General features: G+C 39.5%; 1 protein-coding gene across 41 annotated transcripts in view; it reads right to left on the bottom strand.

Moving 5' to 3' along the window:
* IGSF1 (immunoglobulin superfamily member 1) overlaps window positions 1-13666 on the bottom strand; it is a 504513-nt gene that overhangs the window by 374488 nt on the left and 116359 nt on the right. For 21 of the 41 annotated variants that reach the window (XM_085006618.1, XM_085006603.1, XM_085006595.1 and 18 more), the window contains exon 1: window positions 162-463. The exons of 16 other annotated variants lie outside the window; for them this stretch is intronic. The gene's annotated coding sequence lies outside the window, so the exon portion shown is untranslated. Of the gene's footprint in view, window positions 1-161; window positions 464-682; window positions 781-13666 lie in introns of those variants that run through there. 4 more of the 41 variants (XM_085006606.1, XM_085006597.1, XM_085006613.1 and 1 more) reach the window with 1 other exon arrangement.

The raw sequence follows: 13666 nt of genomic DNA on the forward strand, positions 1-13666 counted from the left end.
AACGATGTTCAAATTCCCTTCCGCTATGAGCATTAAGACAAGATTTCCTACTTTGATGTTTTTAAAACACCATTAAGTATTCTTTGGAATTTCGACATGTTTTAAAATTTTGCCACCTGTTTTTGCATCTCTAGAAATAATCATGCTTCTTTACAATGTACCTGCTACAACAGCCATGTATGAAGAAATGAAGCAGGGTCACAGGTAATGGTACTTCCTGCAGACAAGCACTTTTTAAACGTGGGTCCCTCTTCAATCCTCTTCAGTTGTTTCTGCTTCCCATCTGTATGTGCCAGGTCAGCTCTCCTAGCAGCAGTGGCAACCCTTCTTGGCTTGGTTGGGCAGTTCCACTTTTCTTCAGGCTCTCTCGGCTCCAATTTGGGTGCACCTGAGACCTCCGGCAACACACTGGGTCCTGCTTTAAGCCTCCAGGAATTGTCCTGTCCTCTGCACTCTACATTCTGCCACTACAAAGGGCCCAGGCCCCAGAGCATGGGAACACCACGTGCTCTGAGGGGCTGGGAGACAGAAAAATGCCCACAGGCCTACTACTTTGTTAGTGGCTTCCTCTGGTCCCGCCCACACTGGGAAAATACCAAGACCCCACCCCACGACTTCCTGTGCCTGAACTTCCTGGCAGGTCTGACCTCCCCAAGAGCCTGATCCTACCCCAGAACCCCACCTTTATCTAAAACTCCGGGTAGCCTTCTGGAAGAGGCACTGAGCTCCGGCTGGGGGCCCAGCCCTTCAGCCTCTTCACTGAAGGGACCTTTCCAAACTAAAAGTCCTTTCAGAGAAGAAACCTTGGGGCTTCTTCCAGTGATTTCCTCAAGATGGCAGTGTTGCTCCAGAAATTCCATCTAACACTGCCCTGTGCCCTCTTCTCCCACCCATCCCGTGTGAAAAAAATGTGACCAAGAGACACTGGAGCAGGAAATATGGCCGCCTTGCCTCTTGCCCAGTTTGAAGAAACCTGCTCACAGAATTGTGATTTTCCTTCTGGTCTCCATCTGCAATCAAACTGAGGCCTAAACCTATACTCTTCTCAGGCATCTTTTTGGTTCAAGAACTTAATTTCCACTTACCTAGTCTTTAGAGTTCTACTTTCTCTTGACTCAGCATTATAGCTCCAGTATTTTCTATTATTACCAATTAGTCTTGGCATACCAAGAGGCAAACCTGGAGATCCAGGCCTAAGAGGGAAAAGAAAATGGTTGCACCTAGGGGCTTGAAGAAGAGCCAATCTAGGCCCATGTACATGTTGTTTTTGACCTGGCTCACTTCCAAGGCTCCCTGAGAGTCCTCCTCCATTTACTGGCCTGGGCACTAGGCCTTGCTTTTATTTAGGGAGAGACAACTACTTCTCTGGAAGTCTCAGATAAGTTGTCTACTTAGTTCTCAAAGCTGCATGCTAAGACAGTACTCACATGAAATAATACACATACACAAATATGTAAAAATTCCAGTCAGAGGGCACATGCTTTAGCTCATGGTTTCATCATTTAACCCTGAAACCCAGGCACAATTCCTGCATCGTGATTGAGGCTTTGTGGCTTCCTCTGACTTTTTGTGTTTGTGTTTCACTGATGAAGTCCCAGGAATCAGTCATATAGCATTTTCTCATATGTAACTACAACATGGTGCTTGTGAAGGATTCAGGAAATAACCAGGGGCTGAACAAGAGTAAAGCACTCTTGTAACTGTACTCGGTAGTACCGCTGATAAACACTGAATGTTTCAACATGCTCACGTAAACTCAGTTTCCATGTGCTCGTGCACTCATTTCAACACACACATACATACACGTATATTTAGCTTCATATGCAGCAAAAAGTTTACATTAACATGAGATTTATTGGTCTTCATGATTTGGATCATAGTTCCATGAAAAATTTGCTAAACCTGATTTTTAGTAAATAAAACATTGGCAAAGTTTGATCTTTTGATCTTCCTGATCGCCACATTCAGTAAAAATGTTAGGATCTTAATGAAGAAATAAATGTTCAGTTCATAAAGCGTATTTAACGACCAGAACTTTAATGCATATGATGCCACCCCTCAAGTAGCATGACTAATTTTTATTGTGCTAACATGATATATATATATGTGTGTGTGTGTGTGTATATGTGTGTGTGTGTGTGTGTGTGTGTCTGTATGTCTGTGTATTTGGAGAACTTAGAATTTCTTCATTCTCCTGTAGGAAGAAGCTTATTATCCAAAAGATTTACAAATCTTTTGTAAATCTGCGGTAGGTAAACTGTTCAAATTTTGAGAAGTTGTAATGCCAAAAATAATGGTAGGTCAAAGGGGAAATGTGGGGCGGGATGGATAAATTAGGGGGTGGGAATTGACATATACACACTACTATATACAAAATAGGTAACAAGGACCTAATGTATAGCCTATATGGGAACCTTTATGGGAAAAGAATCTAAAAAGGAATGGATATATGTATATGTAAAACTGATTTACTTTGCTGAAAACAACTTTCTAAGTCAACTATACTCTCATAAAATTTATTTTTAAAAATATATTTAGGAGTTCCCTTCGTGGCTCAGTGGTTAATGAGCCCAACTGGGATCAATGAGGATGCGGGTTCGGTCCTTGCCCTTGCTCAGTGGGTAAAGGATTCAGCATTGCCGTGAGCTGTGGTGTAGGTCATGGATGCGGCTTGGATCTGGTGTTGCTGCAGCTGTGGTGTAGGCCTGCAGCTGTAGCTCTAATTCAACCCCTAGCTTGGGAACTTTTATATGCCACGGGTATGGCCATATATAATGGTAGTTCAAACAAGAATAAATAATCTTTTTAGGCTGCCCCGCAGCATATGAGGGATCTGATCTAAGCCACAGTTGCAACCTACACTGCAGCTGTGGCAATGCTGGATCTTTTAACTCACTGTGCCAGGCCAGGGATCAAACCCGCATCCTGATGCTGCAGAGACACAGCTGATCCATTGTGTCATTCTCATCTCTTACTTACATAACATACCAATCACTTCTAAATAATAAATTTAAAATTCCTTCAGACCGCAGGTGTTCAAATGTTTTCTGTGGTTATTGTAGCTAGAGTACTTTTCAAATCCCATTAAATATTCTTTGAAATACTGGTTACTTTTTAAAGAGTAGCTTCTTAAGTTTGGAATTTCTCAAAATTAGATCTGCTTTTTAATAAGTCCCGGTACAACAGCCAATTTATCAAGAAATGCAAGGAAGTCCCAAGTAATGCCACTTCAAACAGACAAAGACTTATAAAATATGGTGGTATTTTTTTAACCCTCTTGTTTTGTATGCTCGGATTCCTTAGCTCCCATGAGGTCAACACAGCAAGTTGGCACCAATAATTTTTTCTGCACATATTTGTTCTGGATTTGTTATTCAATTACAGTTTAGTATATAAATATTATAAAGAATCTTGCAGAATACACATAACTTTGAAAGACAAATGAAAAGAAAAAGGTAAAGAAAGACCATGTGGAAACACTTCATCACAAATCAATGTATCCCAAGGGAACCACTATGGACAGTTTAATGGTACATATGTTCAAATGTTGTAAATAAGAGGTACAACCATCCATTCATGAGAGCTGATACTAGGAACTGAATAAATATAGCCTACTGCTCATCAATAAACTCCCTTATTTGCTCACACAGTGCTTGAAACACACAAACATTCTACACATCATTATTTTCTTCAATTATATCCTGGTTATACTGTAGGTGGAATTTTTTGTTTTTTGTTTGTTTGTTTGTCTTTTTGCCTTTTCTAGGGCTGCTTCCGTAGCATATGGAGATTCCCAGGCTAGGGGTCTAATCAGAGCCGTAGCCACCAGCCTACACCAGAGCCACAGCAACGTGGGATCCGAGCCGTGTCTGCAATCCACACCACAGCTCATGGGCAATGCCGGATCCTCAACCCACTGAGCAAGGCCAGGAATTGAACCTGCAACCTCATGGTTCCTAGTCAGATTCGTTAACCACTGCGCCACGACGGGAACTCCCTGTAGGTGGAGATTTTTGATATTGTTTCTTCATTTAGAATTGGATGATGGATACTCATAAATTTCCTTTGCTGTTGATCAAATTCTAATGATAATATAGATATCTGGCAAAGAAATGATGAACTAATCAATTATAAAACAGGAGAGAATACCCTCACCGACATAAACTCTGTTGATATTTCAATCTCTTGCATTCTGTCCTTTCTTCTGTGTGCACTGTATCTGTGTGTGTAGGTGTCTGCCTGTTTCTGTGCTTCTCCACAGGGGTTTTTTGTTATAAATTTTAACTGACATCATCTATATAGGTTTTATTCTGTGGTTTGAAATTTTTCCATTTTCCATGCTTTTCTCAGATCTTTTATAGCAAGGCCACTTCAAATGTCATTAAATATACCTAAGAACACTGGATTTTATGCTAAGTAACAATTTGCCAAAAGCTTTTGTTTCCATGACCATTAAAGGTGGGATGTTTAATCATTCCAGCATGTTCACAGAACTATGTCTACTTTTATAGAAAAAAAAATAGCATCTTACAGTAACTGATCCTTTATAATTTGCAGTTTCATTAAATTTATATTGGAACCATTTTTGTTTTCTGTGAATTTCAACAGTAACCTTTGTTTTCAAAAATTCAATCCTTACAACAGGCAGAATTAAAACATGTAGAGTCCACCTTGTATTCATTTTCCCCCCAGCTTTATTGAGCAATAATTGACATATAATCTTCATTGTGGTTTTTTTTTTTTTGGCCGCACCCGTTTCATATGGAAGTTCTCAGGCCAGGAATCAAATCCAAGCTGCAGCTGCAAACTACAGCATAGCTGGGTCAATGCTGGATCCTTAGCCCACTGCACAGGGCTGGGGATTGAACTCTCGCCACTGCAGAGACACCAGGTCCTTACCCCATTTTGCCAGAGCAGGAACTCCTACATTGTGTTCTTGAGAGGTAGAGCCTATTTGAAATTTACTTAGAAGCCTTCCAGATCCTTTGCTTTATGCATATTAGACTCCAAATCCAAATGTATTTATGGTTGCAGATAATCGTAAAATAGGAAAACTGTCTTGCATTTTCTGTTTCTTTTTCTTAGTAAACTGAGAGTTTGATCTTGAAGGTGAAATAATTTGGTTTACTCTAAATCAATGGTGTGAAATTAGAGAATGGAATTTAGTCTTTATGAAGTCTGAAGAAGATTGCCTTTGTAGGCATTTGTAGGAATAAGTATATGCATGCAATTTAAAACTTCAGATGTACATAAAGCATGAAAACATGACCTATACATGAGAGAAAAATAGGCCAATATGCCCTGGTCCAGATACAACTGATTAAATTGAATGAACAAATATTATAAGAATTCTTACAAATATACTCAAGGGAGGCGGGACCAAGATGTGGACCTTCTCTCACAAACACGTAAAAAAAAAAAAAAAAATCATCTACGTGTAGAACGATTGGCACAGAACATCTACTGAACGTTGGCAGAAGACCTTAAACCTCCAAAAAGGGCAAGAAATCCTCCACATAACTGGGTAGAACGAAAGGAAAAGAGAGAGAGAGAGAGATGAGATCAGCTGGGACTGATGGGCAGCCCCAGCCTTGGAGAAAAGTGCAGCAGCCAGAATAAGGAGGGTGAAGCAGAAAGAGAGCCATACAAACCATCAGTGCCATCACCCCTAGACACCACAGCCTGAGACACTCGAATGGGAGCTGGGCACTGAGACAAGGGCTTTGGAGGTCAGTTCTGGGAAGAGGACTAGGGTTGGCTGTGTGGAGTCAACCCGGGGGCTAGGGAGCAGTGTGCCATGCTGAGGGAACACAGGAGGAGGCCTGGGGCCAGAGGAGAAGCAAGGCGCCACTGTTGGGGAGGGCAGAGGGTGAGAGGAGGAGGGGCAGGGCTGCCATAGGAATATCTTTCTCTGTGCATGCACCAGCTCTTGGGTGGCAGGGCACCTCTTGTTTCGGGTATGGGTGGCGGGGGGCAAATTGCCACAGCCATCTCAGACTCCAGAGGTGGGCATGGCCTGCCACAACTAGAGGTTTGTGAACAGGCACCACCTGCAGCCTCAGTGACCTCAGGGGTCACTGCAGAGGAGGGCACAGCAAACAAGAGCCACCCATTACCCTCACTCCACTGAAAATGCCCACGACCTACTGTTGCAGCTGCCAATGGCTCTGGGCACCACCTATACCTCCCTGAGGGTCGCTGTCACTTCCCAGGAGCAGCCTGCTCCACCTCTCCACAGGTCCTAGCCACTGTCAAGGACCCAGCAACCAGGCACTGACTACAGGCCCTGCACATTGCTTCCATCTTCCTAGAAGCAAGCATAGGCCATACACTGGCACACCCCCTATCAGGTAGGTAACAGCCTGTACACACTGAGGCAAGAGACAGCAAGCATCCAAACCACAAGCAGCCCTCATGCCAAAAAAAAAAAAAAAAAAAAGTAAGCCCACACAAACTACCCAGGGGCACTCTCACATATAAATAGCCCTCCAAGCCTACAGTAGTTGTTTTCTCTAAACTCACAGAATAAGAAAAATAGAAGCAAAATGAAGAAGCTCAGGAACCATTCCCAGTTAAAAGAACACGAGAATTCCCCTGAAGGAGCAAACAATGAAACAGACCTCTGCAGTCTAACAGACACTGAGTTCAAAAAAGAGATAATGAAAATATTGAAGGAATTAAGAGTGGATATGGGCATTCCCGTCGTGGCTCAGTGGTTAATGAATCCGACTAGGAACCATGAGGTTGTGGGTTAGATCCCTGCCCTTGCTCAGTGGGTTAAGGATCCGGCTTTGCTGTGAGCTGTGGTGTAGGTTGCAGACGTGGCTCGGATCCAACGTTGCTGTGGCTGTGGTGTAGGCCGGTGGCTACAGCTCTGATTAGACCCCTAGCCTGGGAAACCTCCATATGTCACTGGTGTGGCCCTAGAAAAGGCAAAAAGACAAAAGAGTGGATATGAACAGTAATGCAGATTACTTTACAAAGGAACTAGAAAATATAAGGAGGAGCCAAGACAAGTACGAAAATTCATTTGCAGAGATGCAAGCTGAGTTAAAGGCATTGAAGAGAAAAATGAATAATGCAGAGGAACAGAAGATAGAAGGATGGAAATCACCCAATCAGGACAGCAGAAAGAAAACCAAATGAAAAAAATTTAAACAAATATAAGAGATCTATGAGATAATATAAAGTGGACCAATCTACACATACTAGGGATTCCAGAAGGAGATGAAAAAGACAAAAAGGGATTGAAAATATATTTGAAGAAATTATGTCTGAAAACTTTCCAAATCTAAAGGAAACAGATACAAGATACAGGAAACAGGAGTTCCCACTGTGGCACAGCAGAAACAAATCTGACTAGTATCCATAAGGATGCGGATTCAATCCCTGCTCTCGCTCAGTGGGTTGGGGATCTGGTGTTGCTGTGAGCTGTGATGTAGGTCAGAGACAGCTTGGATCCCACATTGCTGTGGCTGTGGCACAGGCCAGCAGCTGTAGTTCCGATTGCACCCCTAGCCTGGGAACCTCCATATGCCTCAGATGTGGCATTAAAAAGAAAAAAAAAAAAAGATACAGGAAGACAGGAAGTACAGAGGGCCCCAAACAAGTTGAACCCAAACAGACTCACACTGAGATATAATAAAAATAGCAAAAGTTAAAGATAAGGAGATGATTCTAAAGGTAGCAGGAGAAAAACAAAGGGTTAATTAAAAGGGAACCCCCATAAGCCTATCGGCTGCTTTTTCTACAGAAGCACTACAGGCCAGAAGAGAGTGGCATGATATATTCAAAATTCTAAAAGGGGAAAATTTGCATCCTAGAATATTTTCCCCAGCAAGATTATCATTTAAAATGGAAGGATAAATGATTTCTCCAACAAACAAAAACTAAAAGAATACAGCAATACCAAACACATTCTAAAAGAAATACTGAAAGTTCGCCTCTAAATAGGAAAGAAGTAAGAAGATACAGGATGGAGAAAATCACAACTGAAAACTAATCACTTTAAATAAGCCAGTATACATATCTAAAAGGAAAAAAACCCTATTTGTAAAAATGATGATAAACACAAGGAACAGCAAAAGGATAAACATGAAGATGTAATAAAAAAACACCAAAATCATAAAATGTGGGGAAGGAAAGTAAGAAACTCTAGATTCTTTTTCTTTTTATTTTTTTAGAATGTGTTTGAGCCTATATGACTATCGTACTTGAAAAACAGGGCAACCAGAAATCTAAATGAAACAATAGATTTATTTATTTATAGATTTTTTTTTCTGTTACAAATGGGTTTTTATTAAAGATGAGGAGGGGGCAGGAAAGGGGGGCAGTGTTTTCCCTGCCCACTGCCTTTGGCAGCCTGGAGTGAGGAGTCCTCTCTGCTTCACCCATGCCCCTAAGATGACACATCTGCATAAGTCTGAGGCATGGGGGGCAGTGCAAAGAAGAGAAGAGAACACAAGCATAAAATAAAAGGAAATCATCCAGCCAGAAATAGAAAGGAACAAAGGAGAAACATAGAATCAATTGGAAAACAATGTTCAAAGTGGCAATAAATAAATATTTATCAATAATTACCTTAAATGTCAAAGAGCCAAATGCTCTAATCAAAAGACAGAGTGGCAGACTGGATAAAAAACAAAAGCCTGCAATATGCTGCCTACAGGAGACTCATCTTAGGGCAAAGAACACATATAAATTGAAAGTGAGGGGATGGAAAAAGACATTTCATGTGAATGGAAATGACAGGAAAGCAGGAGTTGCAACACTCATATCAGACAAAATAGGCTTTAAAACGAGGGCCATAAAGAAAGATAAAGAAGGACAGTATTTAATAATGAAAGGATCCATTCAAGAAGAGCATATTACACTTGTCAATATATATGCCCCTAATTAGGAGCACCCAAATACATACAACAAATACTAACAGACATAAAAGGAGAAATTGATGGGAATACAATCACAGTAGGAGACTTTAACACCCCACTTAAATGCATGGACAGATCCTCTAGACAGAAAATCAATAAGGCAACAAAGATCCTAAATGACACAATAGAACAGTTAGACTTAATTGATATTTTCAGGATACTGCATCCAAAAAACACCCCAAGAATATACATTCTTCTCAAGGGCACATCAAACATTCTCAAACCAAAGCTCAACTAACTTAAGAGTATAGAAATTATCTCAAGCATCTTCTCTGACCATAATGGCAGAAACTAGAAATCAACCACAGGAAAAGAAATGAGAAAAAAAATGACTACATGAAAACTAAAAACTAATGGGTCAACAAAGAAATCAAAAGGGAAATTAAAAAAATACTGAGGAGTTCCTGTTGTGGCTCAGTGGGTTATGATCCCGACTAGTATTCATGAGGATGCGGGTTCAATCCCTGGCCTCCCTCAGTGAGTCAAGGATCTGGCATTGCCCTGAGCTGTGGTGTAGGTTGCAGACATGACTTGGATCCAGTGTTGCTGTGGCTGTGGCATAGGCCGGCAGCTGCAGCTCCGATTCGACCTCTAGCCTCCTGGGAACTTCCATATGCTGCAGGTGTGTCCCTAAAAACAGCAAAGACAACCCCCCCCCAAAAAAAAACCCAGAAAACAAAACCTCAAGACAAATAACAATGAAAACACAACCATTCAAAATCTGTGGGATGCCACAAAAGTAGTTCTTACAGGGAAGTTCATAGTGATAGAGGCCTTCCTCAAAAAAAGAAAAAAAATATCAAATCAACAACTTAACCTACCACCTAAAAGAACTGGGAAAAGAACAAACAAAACCTAAAGTCAGCAGAAGAAGGTCATCATACAGATCAGAGAGGAAATCAATAAAAATGGAGATTCAAAAAACAACAGAAAAAATCAATAAAACCAAGAGCTGGTTCTTTGAAAGGGTAAACAAAATTGACAAATCTCTGGCCAGACTCACCAAGAAGAGTGACAGAACCCCAATAAACAACATAATAAATGAAAAATGAGAAACCTCAACGGATACTGCAGAAATACAAAAAACCATAAGAGAATACTATGAATGATTATATGCTAACAAATTTGACAACCTAGAAGAAATGGACATCCTTCTAGGGACATACAGACCACCAAAACTGAATCAAGAAGAAATAGATCATTTGAACAGACCCATCACTAGAAATGAAGTTGAATGTGAAATAAAAATGCTCCCAACAAACGAAAGTTCAAGACCAGATGACTTCACAGGTAAATTTTACCAAACATACAAAGAACTTATACCTATACTTCTTTTTTTTTTAACCTATACTTCTTAAACTTTTCTGAAAGATTGATGAAGAAGGAACACTCCCAAAGATATTTTATGAAGCTACCATCACTCTAATACCAAAATCAGCCAAAGATATTACCAAAAAAGAAAATTATAGGCCAATATCTTTGATGAATATAGACACAAAAATTCTCAACAAAATTTTAACCAACTGAATCCAACAACACATAAAGGAGATCATAAACCACAACCAAGTAGGATTTAGTCCAAGTTCACAAGAATGGTTCAACATGCACAAATCAATCAATGTCATACATCACATTAACAAAAGAAAAGTCAAAAACCACATGATCATCTCAATAGATGCAGAAAAAGCATTTGACAAAATCCAACATCCATTCATGATAAAAACCCTTAACTGGAGTTCCTGTTGTGGCTCAGTGGTAACAAACCCAACTAGTATCCATGAGGACGCAGGTTCAATCCCCAGCCTCACTCAGTGGCTTAAGGATCTGGCATTGCTTCGAGCTGTGGTGTAGGTCACAGACTTGGCTTAGATCCTGCATTGCTGTGGTTGTGGTATAGGTTGGCAGCTGCAGCTCTGATTCAACCCCTAGCCTGGGAACTTCCATATGCCACAGTGCAACCCTAAAAAGACAATAAGTAAATAAATAAATAAGAAACAACTCTTACCAAAGTGGGTATAGAGGAAATATATATATATATATATATGTATACATATATGTGTGTGTGTGTGTATCTTAACATTATAAAAGCCATTTATGACAAACCCACAGCCAATAGAATACTCAGAAGAGAAAAGCTGAATGCCTTTCCACTAAAATCTCGAACACGATAAGGATGCCCACTCTCACTGCTTTTATTTGACATAGTATTGGAAGTCCTAGCCACAGCAATTAGACAAAACAAATAAAAGCATCCAAACTGGAAGAGAAGAAGTAAAATTGTCCATATATGCAGATGACATGATACTATACATAGAAAACCCTAAGGACTCCACACTAAAACTACTCAAACTGATTGATGAATTCAGCAAAGTAGCAGGATACAAGATTAACATTCAGAAATCAGTTGCATTTCTGTATACCAACAATGAAATATTAGAAAAGGAAAACAAAAATACCTTTTAAAATTGTACCCCCCAAAATTAAATACCGATGAATAAACCTCAAGGAGGTGAAAGACTTATATGCTGAGATCTACAAAACCTTAATTGAGGACATACAAAGAGGAGTCAAAGAAATGTAAAGATATGCCATGCTCCTGGACTGGAAGAATTAATGCTGTTAAAATGGCCAGACTACCCAAAGCAATCTACAGATTCAAGGCAATCCCTATCAAATCACCCAGGACATTTCTCACAGAACTAGAACAAACAATCCAAAAATTTATGTGGAACCATAAGAGACCCAGAATTGCCAAAGCAATCCTGAGGGAAAAAAAATCAAGCTGGAGGCATAACTCTCCCAGACTTCAGACAATATTACAAAGCCACAGTAACCAAGACAGTGCAGTACTGGTACAAAAAGACATATAGACCAATGGGACAGAATAGTCCAGATACCTGTAGTCATTTAATCTTCGACAAAGGAGGCAAGAATATAAAATGGGAAAAAGACAGTCTTTTCAGGAAGTTGTGCTGGGAAAACTGGACAGCTGCATGTAAATCGATGAAACTAGAATCCACTCTCACACCATGCACAAAAATAAACTCAAAATGGCTTAAAGACTTAAACATAAGACAAGACACCATAAACTCCTAGAAGAGAACATAGGCAAAACATTCTCTGACATCAACTATACAGTCAGTCTCCCAAGGCAATACAAATAAAAACAAAAATAAACCAATAGGACCTAATCCAATTTACAAGCTTTTGCAAGCAAAGGAAATAATAATTTAAAAAAGGCAACCTCTGAATGGGAGAAAATAATTGCAAATGGTGCAACCGACAAGGGCTTAATCTCCAAAAATATACAAATAACTCATACAACTCAACAGCAAAAATACAAACAACCCAATTGAAAAATGGGCAGAAGATCTAAATAGACATTTCTCCAAAGAAGACATACAGATGGCCAACAGGGACATGAAAAAAATGCACAATATCATGATAATTAGAGAAATGCAAATCAGAACTACAATGAGGTACCATCTTGCAGCAGCCAAGTAGCTACCATTATTAAGTCCACAAATAGCAAATGCTGGAGAGGATGTGGAGAAAATGAAGCCCTCCTTCACGGTTGGTGGGAATGTAACTTGGTGCAACCACTATGGAAAACACTAAGGAGGTTTCTCAGAAAACTAAATATAGAACTAATCAATGTATACATCTAAGGATGACCTGACCCCCTTGCTGTACAGTGGGAAAATAAAAAATAAAAAAAAATAAATAAATATAGAACTAATATATGACCCAGCAATTCCATTCCTGGACATATATCCGGACAAAACTTTCATCCAAAAAGGTATAAGCACCCATAGGTTCATACAGCACTATTCACAACAGCCAAGACATGGAAACAACCTAAATGTCCATCGACAGATGAGTGGATACAGAAGATGTGGTATATATACACAATGGAATACTACTCAGCTATAAAAAAGGACAAAATAATGCCATTTGCAGCAACGTTGTTGGAACTAGAGACTCTCATATTAAGTGAAGTAAGTCAGAAATAGAAAGACAAATACCATATAACATCACTTATATGTGGAATCTAAAATATGGCACAAATGAACCTATCCACAGAACTGAAACAGACTCACAGACATGGAGAGTAGACTTGTGGTTGCCGAGGGGGAGGGGGAGAGAGTGGGATAGACTGAGACTTTGGGGTTAGCAGATGCAAACTATAGCATTTGGAATGGATGAGCAATGAGATCCTGCTTTATAGCTCAGAGAACTACATCCAATAACTTTTGATAGAATATGATGGAATATGAGAAAAGAGTATATTTATACAATTTTGTATATCATTGTAAATGATTGTACATTTACATTGTAAATCAACTATAGTAATAATAAATAAAATTAAAAATAGACATTCGAGGATTTAAAGGAAAATCTGACCATAATAAAAAAAAAATACAGAAAATTAACTAAACAAATAGAAACTAAAAATCAGAACCAAATGGAAACTCTAAAACTGAAAAATTACATCAAATGAAAAATTCACTGGATGCTGAATAGCATATTCAACACTGTAAGAAAAAAATCAGTGAATATGAAATATAACAATAATCATCCAATCTTAAGCACAGAGATAAATAAGGCTAAAAAATGGAAAGATTCACAGTGACCTTTAGGATAATATCAAACTAACATTCACATACTCTTTAGTTCATGAAGGAAAAGAGAACAATTGCAGGAGCGAAAGGCAGAAAATATTTGTAGAAATAAAA

This window comes from Sus scrofa, chromosome X (assembly GCF_054392235.1).
Source record: "Sus scrofa isolate SSC_HxYL_T2T_F1_AM1 chromosome X, Sscrofa_HxYL_maternal_Yorkshire_Landrace_v2.0, whole genome shotgun sequence".
NCBI lineage: Eukaryota > Metazoa > Chordata > Mammalia > Artiodactyla > Suidae > Sus > Sus scrofa.